This window comes from Neomonachus schauinslandi, chromosome 6, assembly GCF_002201575.2.
Source record: "Neomonachus schauinslandi chromosome 6, ASM220157v2, whole genome shotgun sequence".
In the NCBI taxonomy this organism is placed as follows: Eukaryota; Metazoa; Chordata; class Mammalia; order Carnivora; family Phocidae; genus Neomonachus; species Neomonachus schauinslandi.
Genome location: NC_058408.1, coordinates 2,546,885 through 2,560,326, shown reverse-complemented (window position 1 = coordinate 2,560,326; position 13,442 = coordinate 2,546,885).

Below are 13,442 nucleotides of genomic sequence, written 5' to 3'. Positions count from 1 at the left end.
TTTGTCCAGAAATTCAAAGGGATCAAATGAAAACCTATTTCAAACAGTAGAGAAACTTAGTGATGTGACAATATGTTATGTATGTGTTATCATAACAACTAATTAGAAGATACATGGGCAACAGGATCCCATTTGCAACCGATGAAATATAATTTCAAGGAGAACTGCCTTTGACTTTCTTTTTTTTTTTTTTTTTTTTAATTTGAGAGAGAGAATGAGAGAGAGCAAGCACATGAGAGCGGGGGAGGGTCAGAGGGAGAAGCAGACTCCCCGCCGAGCAGGGAGCCCGATGCGGGACTCGATCCAGGGACTCCAGGATCATGACCTGAGCCGAAGGCAGTCGCTTAACCAACTGAGCCACCCAGGCGCCCTGCCTTTGACTTTCTTGCAATTTATGTACATTAGGCAATTTTTAAAAAGCGTTGATAAATTGCTTGACTTTTGAGAGATCTTGAGATAGGGCATTTCTGGTATTTACAGTAAGCCTGCAGGTTATAGAACTCAAAAGCGGTTTCCTTCCTTTCTGCCCCTCCCCGTGCTGAAGCTGACCCTGAACTTTATCTCTGTAGCTCTTGCTTTTCCACAGTCCAGGGCCATCCATCTTTTGTTCATGCAGGTAGGCTGGGCAGTGACAGCCTGGAAATCCTCCATCCAAGGCCCGCCCGGTTCTGGGAGAGTATCTCTGTTCCCAGACATGCGTCCACAGGTCCTGCCTGGCCACGGGTGTTCCCTCACGGGGTAAGTGGGTCACAGGTCAGAAATCTGACTGCCCACCCAAGGATCAGCCTCTCATGCTGGATGCCCAAGCAGTTAATGCTCACCACTGGGAAGTGAGAGGACCTTGGTGAGAAGCCCAGAGACATGTGGTACTGCTCTGCCATCTTGAGGGAGGGGGTGCGTCAGGAAGACCTGGGGTCTTGTCTTAGCTCTACCTAAGGAGGGATTTCTGGGGCTCTGGGTGGAGTGTAGGGTGGGGCAGATCTTGCCAGGGCCCCTCACTGCCCCGATGTCTCCGTTAACCTAGGTGTCCTCCTGGGGATCTCGGCTCATCCGGATCTTCTCATAGACAGTGTAGACTGTTGGGGTGCACTCAGGGCTATGGGGATGGCAGATGCCCCTCTCCATGTCATTCTGTGATTCAAGCAGAGTTTAGGGGTGCTCGAGGTCAACTTCAAAGAATCAGGCACAGAGGTCAGTCAAACTACGCCTCTTCATGTGCTTCTTGACTCAACCCCAGTAACCCCAAAACATAGCTTCAGTGCAGACCTCCCTCTTGAACACTGCAAAGTCTCTGTCCTCTCCCCTGGGGTGCTACCCCTCTCCTCCCCCTCCCCTGCCAGACCCCCACTTTGCTCACTCTCTGGTCTCCCTTCCCTGACTGCCTTAGTTAATATCACATCCCGCCCACTCCTGCCATATTTTCCCCTGAGCACATATCATCACCTAACACTTCACATTTTGCTTATTTATTTGATTGCCATTCTCCCCTCGCCCAACCTAGAATGTGTATTCTCTGAGGCCAAGGATTTTTTGTTGTTTTGTTGACTTCTGTTTCCTAGATCGGAACAGTTCTGGAATATAGTAGACACTCATTAAATATTATTTGGACAAATTTGTAACTCACCTTGGCTACTCTCATTGCAAAAGTGCTTGGAAAACTGCAAAGCAGCAGATAAAGGTATTATTCCTGCAATCTGCATTTTATAAAAGAAGAAACTGAACCCCAGGCAGCAGTTTTGTAAGGTTGATGGAGAAGTCAGCATGAGAGCCTCATGCCCACTTCACCCGACTCTGTTCCTTCGCTCCTTCACGCCACCCCCATGTCTCTTCTGTGCTTGCCTCCCTGTGTCCTGGGAGGAAATAGTTTACTTCATCAGGCTAGGAAGCTCCCCAGGGGCAGAGAGACTGAGGGGGCAAGGCTGGGGGTCTGGGTCAGAGGTTACCTGATTCATTTCTTTATCCCAAAGCCACACATTGCTACGCTCCTGTTCTTCTCCAGTGGGGGGTATTGGGATTTGGGTCTCAAGGAACTACTTCCTGAGCCCCCTGTGGCCCGGGTCGGATGGCAACATAAGTCAGAGGGGCTGAGATGGAAAGTCACAGTGTGGCAGGTGCTGAGACAGTTAGGGACAGTGCACAACACACTTAACTGGGAGCAAGGAGGCCTTGTTCTGCCCGGTGCCACTATGGTTTCCCACCCAAATCCTTCTTAGTGTTCCTTCTGGATCCACTCCCCCCACCATAAACTGCTGGGACCGGACCAGGGGATTTCTAAGGTCCTGATGGTCTGTGGGCCAATGATCCAGAGGTATCTCCTTTTGGCAAAGTCAAAGGATGGGAGAGGAGAGGACCCGGCCACTGGCTGCTCCTGGGAGTCCAGACAGTGGCCTTATTTGCTTTCCTTCTGCTCAATTTTAGTCCAGTAGTTCCCAAAGGGTGGGGCCATCACCTGGGAACGTGTTCAAAATGCAGGGTCTCAGGTCTGCCCTGGACCCACTGAAACAAGTTTGGGAGGGGGGTCCAGCAAGCCCTCCAGGTGTTTCTGATGTGGGCTCAGCTTGAGAACCTCTGCTTCCAGGGTGGTGCCTTAGGTGCCCCCCGACCCTGGGCTGCACCTGTCTCCAGGCCTTCCCCTCGTGTAATCACACCCTCTGTGACCATTTCTAACGGGGGGCCAGTAGCACGTGAGATGTTCTCCCAGGGGCGGTTCACAGTGGGGCAACAAAACCTTTACCCCAAAAGGAGGCATTAATGACAGGATCTCAGGCAGGTGGGGGGGTGGGTACTGTGTGGGGGAGAGGATGGCGCTTTCCTGATGCTCCTCAGAATCTTGGGTCTGCCCGGCCTCCAGGCCCTGCTAGTGGCCCCCACTCCTACTTGCTTTGGGTCTTCTATGGATGACAGGTCCCACCTGACAGGGAGTCGCTTACACTCCTGCCTCTCCCCGGGCTTGAGTTTGAGCTTGTGGGTGGTGAGTCCCTCCAGAGCAGCCTGGGTTCTCTCCTGCTCCTTCCCCTGCCAAGTCGTGTGCCCTCGGGTCAGTCACACACCTCACTGAGCCTGCTTCCTTCCCTCTCCTGCTCTGCCATCCCTCCTCCCTGGGTGGTGGTGAGGACCTAATGAGATTGTGCGCATATGAGCAAGGAATCGTCCCTGTCGGTGGCTCCCACCCTTCACTCCCAGTTCCAGACACAACAACCGTACTGTCACAGCAAGGACTGGACCAGAGCCTGACAAGCAGCCAAGTACCCTGAACCGGTTGGCACTCATGGCCTCTGAGCACAAGTCGGTTGTCCTGGTTTGATTCCCTTGGACCCACCTTGGGGTGTCTCAGGAGGCTGATCTCCATCCATGTCGGGAGGGCAGTGGCTGTGGGCCCCAGCAGTCCGCAGGCCAGCAGGTTCCTCTGTGGGCGGGGCCTGGGGAGCAGCTGCTGAGCCCGGCTCTGCGGGCAGCAGAGTGGACCCGCCTGCACCCAGCATGCGCAGTGAGAGCGTGTGGGATTCAGGTGACCCCTCATCAGCCGCAGGATAGGGCAGCCATCGCTCCATGGGCTAAAAGTTCAGCTCCCAGACCCCTGCCCGTCCCTGCCATCCACCACCCCTCCTGTCTGGGCGTGCACACAGCCCTTACCCTCCGTGCTGCGCGGTCCCAGCCTTCTACCCGGCTGATTCACAGGAGAAGTCAATAAGCCCCATCTGCCAGCCCGGCCCCCTCCCGGGTGTCCCCTCCATCCACTGCCCTCCCCCAGAGCTCCCTTCAGGCTCTCGCTAGCACCTACCCCTCCTGGACTGCATCTTCCTCATCCAGATGCACACTCCACCGGCCAGGCTCAGCATCAGAACCACGAGCAGGATGCTTCTCCAAAGCCACTTGCTCTGAGAACCTGCCATCAAAGGCTGTTTCAGGTGTGCCCCTGGGAGGCCCGTGAGGCAGGCGGGAGAGAAGGCGGGACCCCTCTGGCTTGGGGCCTGTGTCCCAAGGGCACATTCCTACTGCAGCCCCGACAGGCTCCTGCCGCCTGGCCAGGCCGCCACAGTGGCCCTTGTACCAGGCTTTCTGTGCCGCTTCTGCCCAGAGACCTCAGAGGCTCCCAGCAGCGGTAGGTGCCACCCATGCCTGCAGCCTGGCCCTGTTCTACCCTGGCAGACTCCCGGGAGAGAACCAGTCTGGGAGGGGGAGGGGATGGAACGTTCCAGGGCCACCTGACGTCGGCGCATGTCCTGCCTGCGGTTTGCCGGCCACACGAAAACGGCTCCCACTTCAAGGCCCAGCTCAGCTCAGGTGTTCCCTTCTCTGCGATGCCTTTCCCAAGTCCTGCAGCAACTACTCAGTGTTTTTCTTCCTTTCGTACGGGAACCATATAGTTCGTATTTGCCTCAATTTCAGCAGTCCTCATGCGGGCTCCTCGTCCATGAACTATTACCTGATACTTATTGATGAGCTGTGTGTCACACGCTGTGCTGAGAGCTTAAACGACCCTATGAAGTGGATATAATTAACACCCATCTCAAAGAAAGGCTCCAAAAATTAAGTAACTTGTCCGGAGTCATGCAGCCAGGAAGTAGAGATGCCCCCAAGGCCCTGGAGGTTCCTTCCGTGGGGGTTCATCTTGCTGTTCCCTGCGTCTTCCCTCCGCCCCGTGCATAGTGAGCACTTGGCCCCCGTGTAAGGGTTGAATGCTGGGTGGCTGAGTAAGGACCTGGCAAGGAGAAGCCGGGGGCAGGGGGGCGTCAGAGCTCAGGAGGACCCTGGTGGGACAGGACAGCCACACCGATTATTAACCTTCTTTACAGCAATTGTTTCTGCTCTGAGGTTCTAGGAAAAGTAGAGGACCCCCCCCCTTACCTACCATGCACTACTGCATATACTCCCTTTCCGCATGGCCAAGGGGACCCCTGAGGCTGGGGCGGAAGTGTGGTGACCGCAGGGGCTCACACATCTCAGAGGGTTGAACTGTGGTTTATGCACTCAGAGGTGGTAACCATCCTCAGAAAGGTCATGTCTGGCACACAGCAAAAAAATAGCATTTATCAACCTGAAAGGGCTATGAGCATCCAGACCATGCAGGGTCCTGGGACTTGAGATTCCAGGCTGGGGGTGGGGTGCCCTCAGGGTCCTCGGTCTGGCCTCTTCAAGTTCTTCCCCTCCCTTGCCTGCATTCTGCTAACTAGGTCAGCCTCCCAGGCTCCCTGATGCAGTCAAAGGGGTGACCATCTGCCAGCCCCACACTTTGGTTCTGGGCAGTGCACGATCTCCAGGTACTGGTCCAGGTTCTAGGCTTGCAGGTTTGAAGACCATACGATGGTGTGGCCATGCACCTGCCTCTGGGGTGTTCCACAGAGAACCCCTTCCAGGGTTCCTCTGTTGCAGTGATTTTCCTGAGTCTCCCAGGTGTGCCCTGCCCTGTTCTCTGCTGCCCTTCCCAGCAGATCCCACTCACCCCTCCACAGACAGATGCTCTGCAGGAGTAAGGTTGCATTCTTCTCATCCACAGGGTTGCTGACCCTACAGGTGAGGGGGCCATTCAGCTGGCTCAGGGGCAGGCTCAGGCTTAGAATCCTGGAGCTGGGGGTTGGCCCCAGAGCCTCTCTGTGCTCCAGCTCCCTGGGGAGCCCCTCACTCAGCCAGGTCACTGTCCGGTTCTCTGTGGCTCCTGGGGTCCCACACTCTAGGCTGATATTGCACCAGCCTGCCTGGTTGGGGGATGAATGAATCACAATCTGGGGGTGGGGGATGGGCTCTGGGGGAGGAGGAGACAAAAGAGAAACTGAGAGTCAGCATTGGAGGACACACAAGGGGATCAGCACATTCTCCAAGTGACCCAGCCGTAGGGGGCTCCTCACTATGGGACTGGGGAAGGGACTTACCGCCCTTCACCCAGTGAAGAGTCAGAACCCCGGAGGTTCTGACTCCCAGCCCAGGACAGTGGGCTGAGGCCCTTCCATGCTCACTTATGTCTACATAATTCAGTAATCATGATGGATATGATAATTCTTTTTTAAAAAAATAGATTTTATTTATTTATTTATTTATTTATTTACTTGAGAGAGAAAGCAAGTAAGCACAAGCGAGGAGAAGGATCTCAAGCAGACTCCATGCTGAGTGTGGAGACCGAGATGGGGTTCAATCTCATGACCATGAGATCATGACCTGAGCAGAAATCAAGAGTTGGTTGTTTAACCAACTGAGCCACCCAGGCGCCCCAATAATTCTATAATTATATATATACATGACCATTATACATATGATAATAATTGTATCTACTCTCATAGATATAATAAACATAACATCAAAGAAGTTGAGAATATAGTAGGAAAACATGTTAAAAGTTCTTATTTTAGTTAAAGAGAAATACTAATTATCTTTAAATGTCAAGGTAAATATTTAAGTTTAGTATCTACTAGGATGAAAGTACAAGGGGTTATAACTTCCAAAATACTACAGATGTTTAGATGGATGAAAACTCTACCTATCCAACAAAAGCCAAGAAGAAGATACAAACAATGGTGAATCGAGAACAGGAAACATCAGGAGGAGGTGCGTCTGTGTAAACTACACTTGTGGGCCTGATGTCCCCCTAATACACAACCAAGACTCCAATTCTGCTCTTGCAGCCGCGCGCTCACGTCATCACCTATAATACAGAGAGATGGAAGACACACAGATGGAAAACCATCCACAGGGGACATGTCAACAACATGATGGCAGGTGTGACAACAGTCACTGCAGACCGAATCCAGGCTCGGGTAGAAAACACTAAGCAGCCACATAGAGAGAGTTTAAATTCCTACAAGGACAGTATAATTAGGAAATTTATTAGTGGAATTCACTCCACTGGCTAATGAAAAGAAGAAGTAGTTAGCATTTAAGGAGCAGGTGGATATTCCCAGGCACAGCTCCAAGGGCTTTCCATTACTTTCTACAATCACCATGATGACCTACAAAGTTACGTGCATCTGCTGTGTCTACAGTGTCATCCGGGCAGGGATGGACCACTTTATTGTAAAGGGTCAGACAGTAAACCTTTTTGGTGTCACTGGCCATATAGTCTCTGTCACAACTATACAACTTCACCACTATAGAGAGAAAACAGCCAAATACAACACACCAATGTAGTGATGTGGCTGTGTTCCAATAAAACTTTATTTATAAAAGCACACATGCACTAGATTTGACCAAAGGCTATAATCTGCCAACCCTGATCAGGGATTAATAAAAATACCAACTTGCCATCCTTCCCAAAATTCACTGCACATGTGACTAGGAAAAATGATACTTTTAAGTAGCTCTTTTAAAATAACTGAACTAATTAACAGGTAATAATTTAAATATAAAACCAAATGGAAAGTCTGTTACAAAATGTAAGGAAGCACACACAGGCATTCAGAAAGCTTCTGCTTTTCGGTATGCATATGCTCGGCAGTTGGTTTATGTGAATGTTTGTTATAGGCTCTTTTCAACAGGTGAAGGAATATGAATCAGGCTTGAATAACCAAAACTTTGAGAAACTTTAGGTGTTTCTGTAGGTTTCCTTTACATACTGCTGACACCTACCCAGCTGAAGGACACCCGCTGAGTGCCTGCCGGGAGCTGGGTACAACCTTGGGCAGGTGCCACAGAAGGTGGGGCCGGGAATGGGGCTGTGAGGTGAAGAGCAGACCACACCCAGTAAGTCCAGTGCAAGGCAGAGAAAGATGGTCCAGGACAGGACTGGATACAGGAACATTTGCCCACTCTGCAGGCAAGGGGTGAGGTATGGGTATCCCCGGAGAGCCCCCAGCATCTGGGAAGGAGGAAAGAGTGGGCAGCCAGGTGCGGTGAAGGGCAACACAGGCGGAACAGGGCACAGGGAAGACAGTGTTAGAAACACAGCTGGACAGACAGCCAGGGACCAGATCCTGGGCGGATTAGACTTCCTCTCCTGAGTGCCATTGATCCTGTGGGGAGTAGGGGCGGGAGCAGGTTGGCTGTAGGCAGGGAAAGGACAGGAGGATGCTGCCTTTCTGAACGCTCAACAGAGCAGTAAGGTGGAGGGGATTTGGAGGGGAAGACCAAGGACAGGGAAGCCAGGGAGGAGGCCGTCATGGTGCCTGGAGCAGGGGACCAATGGGAGAGAGCTCGGGCAGGCAGACACCCCGGGCTCTGCTCCTCTCCTCCCTTTGTCCTGCTGTCCCTGAACTGTCTGCCTGGGTCTCTGTTCCTGGGGGTGGGGGGTCCTCCCTGGCCTGGGAGCTCCAGGAGCCAGGCCTGGGTCTCATGCAGCCTCCACTTGGTCTAGGATGGGGCTGTGTCCCTCGGTCCTCCTGGTGGGAGTGCAGGGCAAGTGGTGGGAAGGGTTTTACCCAATGTCGAGTTCTAACCCTCGGTCTCCCTCCCGGGGTTGCTCCTCACCGTGCTGATGTCCCGGTTTCTTGTTTTATTTCTGCCAACCTTTTGGGTCACTTAAGGGTTTTTAAATTAGTTTTTGAAACAACTGGTTAAGAAACTTTCTGATACGATTGTATTTCTAATCAATTTTGTAATAATTTGCAATTTTTTGTTATCCTTTTGGATGGCTTCCTACCCCTCCCCCATTTCATGTGTTTTTTATACTTTTTAAGACATTTTAGCTACTTTTTCCTAAGAGGACATCTTTAGAATTTAGCCTTTAGGGTTAGGGCATCAAAAGAGATGCAAATACTCCTAAAGAAGATTTGATTTTTTTAAAACCTGTTTAGGCCACTTACTTGACATAAAGCATTTGTTGGAATTCCTCATTGGGGCTCACCTTACCATATACACAGAGTCTAAAGACTTCCTTCTGGGTTCTTCCTGTGTGGAATTTGACTTTTGCTGTATACCATCCACTCATTTCTGTAGTGAGATTCCTGATGCTCAAAACCGCCATCTCTGTCAGGGAGAGGCTGCTCCTGTATTTTTCCTCCAGCTCATACCAGTCAGGACCAGTGGCATTAGGTTTCCAGGACACTAGGATCTCTTCTTTCTCAGGCTCAGAATGCCAACTCCACTCTATCTCTCAGACATTCGGGTACAAGGAGGAGGTCAGCTGCAGCTGGACAGATTCCCCCACGGTCCTTTCCAGGGTATGGGAGGTGCTGGGGTTGTCCACAATCTGGAAGCTTGTTAAGGGAATAGCTAAGATGGGGAAGAAAGAAGTGGACAAGCATGACGCTGCTGTAGGACCTGGTGTCCCATCACATCATGGGCATGTTTATAAGAAAATGAGCCTCTCCAGTTTCACAGACAAGGAGGCAAAGCTGCAGAGCTGTTTGCTCAGACATTGGCCTTGCCTAGAGCACACAGCCTTGAGTCAGGCACAATGCTTTAAAATTCGAACTCGGGGCGCCTGGGTGGCTCAGTTGGTTAAGCGACTGCCTTTGGCTCAAGTCATGATCCTGGATTCCCTGGATTGAGTCCCGCATCGGGCTCCCTGCTCGGCAGGGAGTCTGCTTCTCCCTCTTACCCTAACCCCTCTCATGTGCTCTCTCTCATTCTCTCTCTCTCTCTCAAATAAATAAATAAAATCTTTAAAATAAATAAATAAATAAATAAAACTTGAACTCAATCACAAGAGAAAATTTGGAAGGAACACAAATACATGGAGGTTAAAGACCATCCTACTAAAGAACGAATGTGTCAACCAGAAAATTAAAGAAGAATTTAAAAAATTCATGGAAATAAATGAAAATGGAAACATGACAGTTCAAAACCTTTGGGATGCATCAGAGATGGTCCTAAGAGGGAAGTATATAGCAATACAAGCCTTTCTCAAGAAACAAGAAGGGTCCCAAATACAGAACCTAACCTTACACCTAAAGGAGCTGGAGAAAGAACAGCAAATAAAGCCTAAACCCAGCAGGAGAAGAGAAATACTAAAGATTAGAGCAGAAATCAATGAAATAGAAACCAAAATAACAGTAGAACAGATCAATGAAACTAGGAGCTCGTTCTTTGAAAGAATTAATAAGATTGATAACCCCCTAGCCAGACTTATCAAAAAGAAAAATGATCCAAATAAATAAAATCATGAATGAAAGAGGAGAGATCACAACCAACACCAAAGAAATACAAACAATTATAAGAACATATTATGAGCAACTATATGCCAACAAATCAGATAATCTGGAAGAAATGGATGCATTCCTAGAAATTTATAAACTACCAAAACTGAAATGGGAAGAAATAGAAAACCTGAAAAGACCCATAATCAGCAAGGATATTGAAGCAGTGATCAAAAATCTCCCAACACACAAGAGTCCAGGGCCAGATAGCTTCCCAGGGGAATACTACCAAACATCTAAAGAACTAATACCTATTCTTCTGAAGCTGTTTCAAAAAATAGACATGGAAGGAAAACTTCCAAACTTGTTCTATGAGACCAGCATTACCTTGATCCCAAAACTAGACAAAGACCCCACCAAAAGAATTACAGACCAATATCCCTGATGAATGTGGATGCCAAAATTCTCACCATGATACTAGCCAATAGGATCCAACAGTACATTAAAGGCAGAGAAAGATGGTCCAGGACAGGACTGGATACCACAACCAAGTGAGATTTATTCCTGGAATGTGAGGGTGGTTCAACATCCACGAATCAATCAATGTGATACACCACATTAATAAAAGAAAGGACAAGAACCATTTGATTCTCTCAATGGATGCAGAAAAAACATTTGACAAATTACAGCATCCTTTCTTGATTAAAACTCTTCACAGTGTAGGGATAGAGGGAAAACATCATAAAAGACATATGTGAAAAGCCCACAGGAAATATCATTCTCAATGAGGAAAAACTGAGAGCTTTTCCCCTAAAGTCAGGAACATAACAGGGATGTCCACTCTAATGACTGTTGTTCAACATAATATTGGAAGTACTAGCCTCAGCAATCAGACAACAAAAAGAAACAAAAGGCATCCAAATCAGCAGAGAAGTCAAACTCTCACTCTTTGCAGATGACAGGATACTCTATGTGGAAAACCCAAAAGACCACCCCAAAATTGCTAGATCTCATACAGGAAGTCAGCAAAGTGGCAGGATACAAAATCAATACACAGAAAACAGTTGCATTTCTATACACTAACAATGAGACAGAAGAAAGAGAAACTAAGGAATCAATCCCATTTACAACTGCACCAAAAACCATAAGATACCTAGGAATAAACCTGACCAAAGAGGGGCACCTGGATGGCTCAGTCGTTAAGCGTCTGCCTTCGGCTCAGGTCATGATCCCGGGGTCCTGGGATCAAGCCCCACTTCGGGCTCCCTGCTCAGCGGGATGCCTGCTTCTCCCTCTCCCACTCCCCCTGCTTGTGTTCCTGCTCTCGCTGTGTCTCTCTGTCAAATAAATAAATAAAATCTTAAAAAAAAGAAACCTAACCAAAGAGGTAAAAGATCTGTACTCCAAAAACTACAGAACACTCTTGAAAGAAATTGAAGAAACGCAAAGAAATGGAAAAACATTCCATGCTCATGGATTGGAAGAATAAATATTGTTAAAATGTCAATGCTACCTAGAGCAATCTACACATTCAATGCAATCCCTTTCAAAATACCATTGACATTTTTCACAGAGCTGGAATGAATAATCCTAAAATTTGTATGGACAGAAAAGACCCCAAATAGCCAGAGGAATGTTGAAAAAGAAAAGCAAAGCTGGCGGCATCACAATTCCGGACTTCCAGCTCTATTACAAAGCTGTCATCATCAAGACAGTTTGGTACTGGCACAAAAACAGACACATAGATCAGTGGAACAGAAGAGAGAGACCAGAAATGGACCCTCAACTCTATGGCCAACTAATCTTTGACAAAGCAAGAAAGAATATCCGATGGAAAAAAAGACAGTCTCTTCAACAACTGGTGTTGGGAAAATTGGACAGCCACATGTAGAAGAATGAAACTAGACCAATTTCTTACACCACACACAAAGATAAACTCAAAATGGATGATACATTTAAATGTGAGACAGGAATCCCTCAAAATCCTAGAGGAGAACACAGGCAGCAACGTCTTTGACCCTGGCTGCAGCAACTTCTTGCTGGACTCATCTTCAAAGGCAAAGGAAACAAAAGTGAAAATGAACTATTGGGACGTCAACAAAATAAAAAGCTTTTGTACAGCAAAGGAAATAGTTGACAAAACCAAAATACAAACTACAGAATTAGAGAAGATATTTGCAAATGTCTTATCAGATAAAGGGCTAGTATCCAAGATCTATAAAGAACTCATCAAACTCAACACCAAAAAACAAATAATCCAGTCATGAAATGGGCAGAAGACATGAACAGACATTTCTCCAAAGAAGACATACAAATGGCCAACAGACACATAAAAAAATGCTCCACATCACTTGACATCAAGGAAATACAAATCAAAACCACAATGAGATCCCACTTAACACCAGTCAGAATGGCTAAAATTAACAAAAAGAACTTTTTACAAATACAGGTTTTTCATATCTTCAGAATCATAAAACTAAAATGGGGAAGAATTTCTGGAACTAAGTAAAAAAAGCTGCATTCAAACTGAACAAGAATTAGTGACATGGGACTAAATAAACTGAGGAAGATTACAGTTTGTGACTCATGTTTAAAACATTGCTGGTTCTCTAATGTTTGCTCTTCCAGATTAAGGAAACTTTCTCTTAGACATCAGTGATATACAGAAATAATTCTAAAGTATTCCTCTGTGAACAAATGAATGCCTTTAACTTTTCTCTCTACCTGAACTCTCTGAAATTCAAAAGGTCTCAGTAAGTATTCTTTCTTCCTTGGCAATTATAGTCATTTGCGTAAATTCAATAAGAATCTGTTCTCCTTGTAAGAGGACACCATTGGAAATATTGATTATTTTACCAAGGCTTTGCCTGCAATCTCGTTTTTGAGAGACATGCACAGACTCAGATATGACAAACGGTTTTAAGGAACTAAGATTGATGTTATGAAGCATGAAGCCAAAAGAGCCCCTTGGAAATGCTGGCCTGATACTGTTGCAGGGTCACAGGGTTCTCATCTCACGAGGTCGAAGAATGAACCTCGTGGACACAAAAGGGTGAGTGAGGTTGAAGTTTATTAAGTGAAGGTGAGAGCAGAAAGGAAAGAAGAAGCTCTCTTGAGTGACAGGGTCCTGGGTGGGTTTCCACTGTGTGCTGCCACTGGCAGTCTTCTATTGAGAACTGACCGGGAACTGAAACTTGACATCTCCAGCACAGATAGAACCATGTCTACTTGTTCTTTGAAGTTTGGTCATTTCCCCCTCCCTGTTCCCAGGACAAGACGTGTGGGCAGAAAGAGCTGTACTGGGATTGTGAGCAGTGACTGACTGTATATTTCCTAATTAGTAGGGATTAGAGATAGCTCAAATCTCCAAGGAATCTGGAAGCAAGAGGCCAGCTGCTGCCAAGATAAGATTCCTTTAAACATGAAGGCACTGAGGCT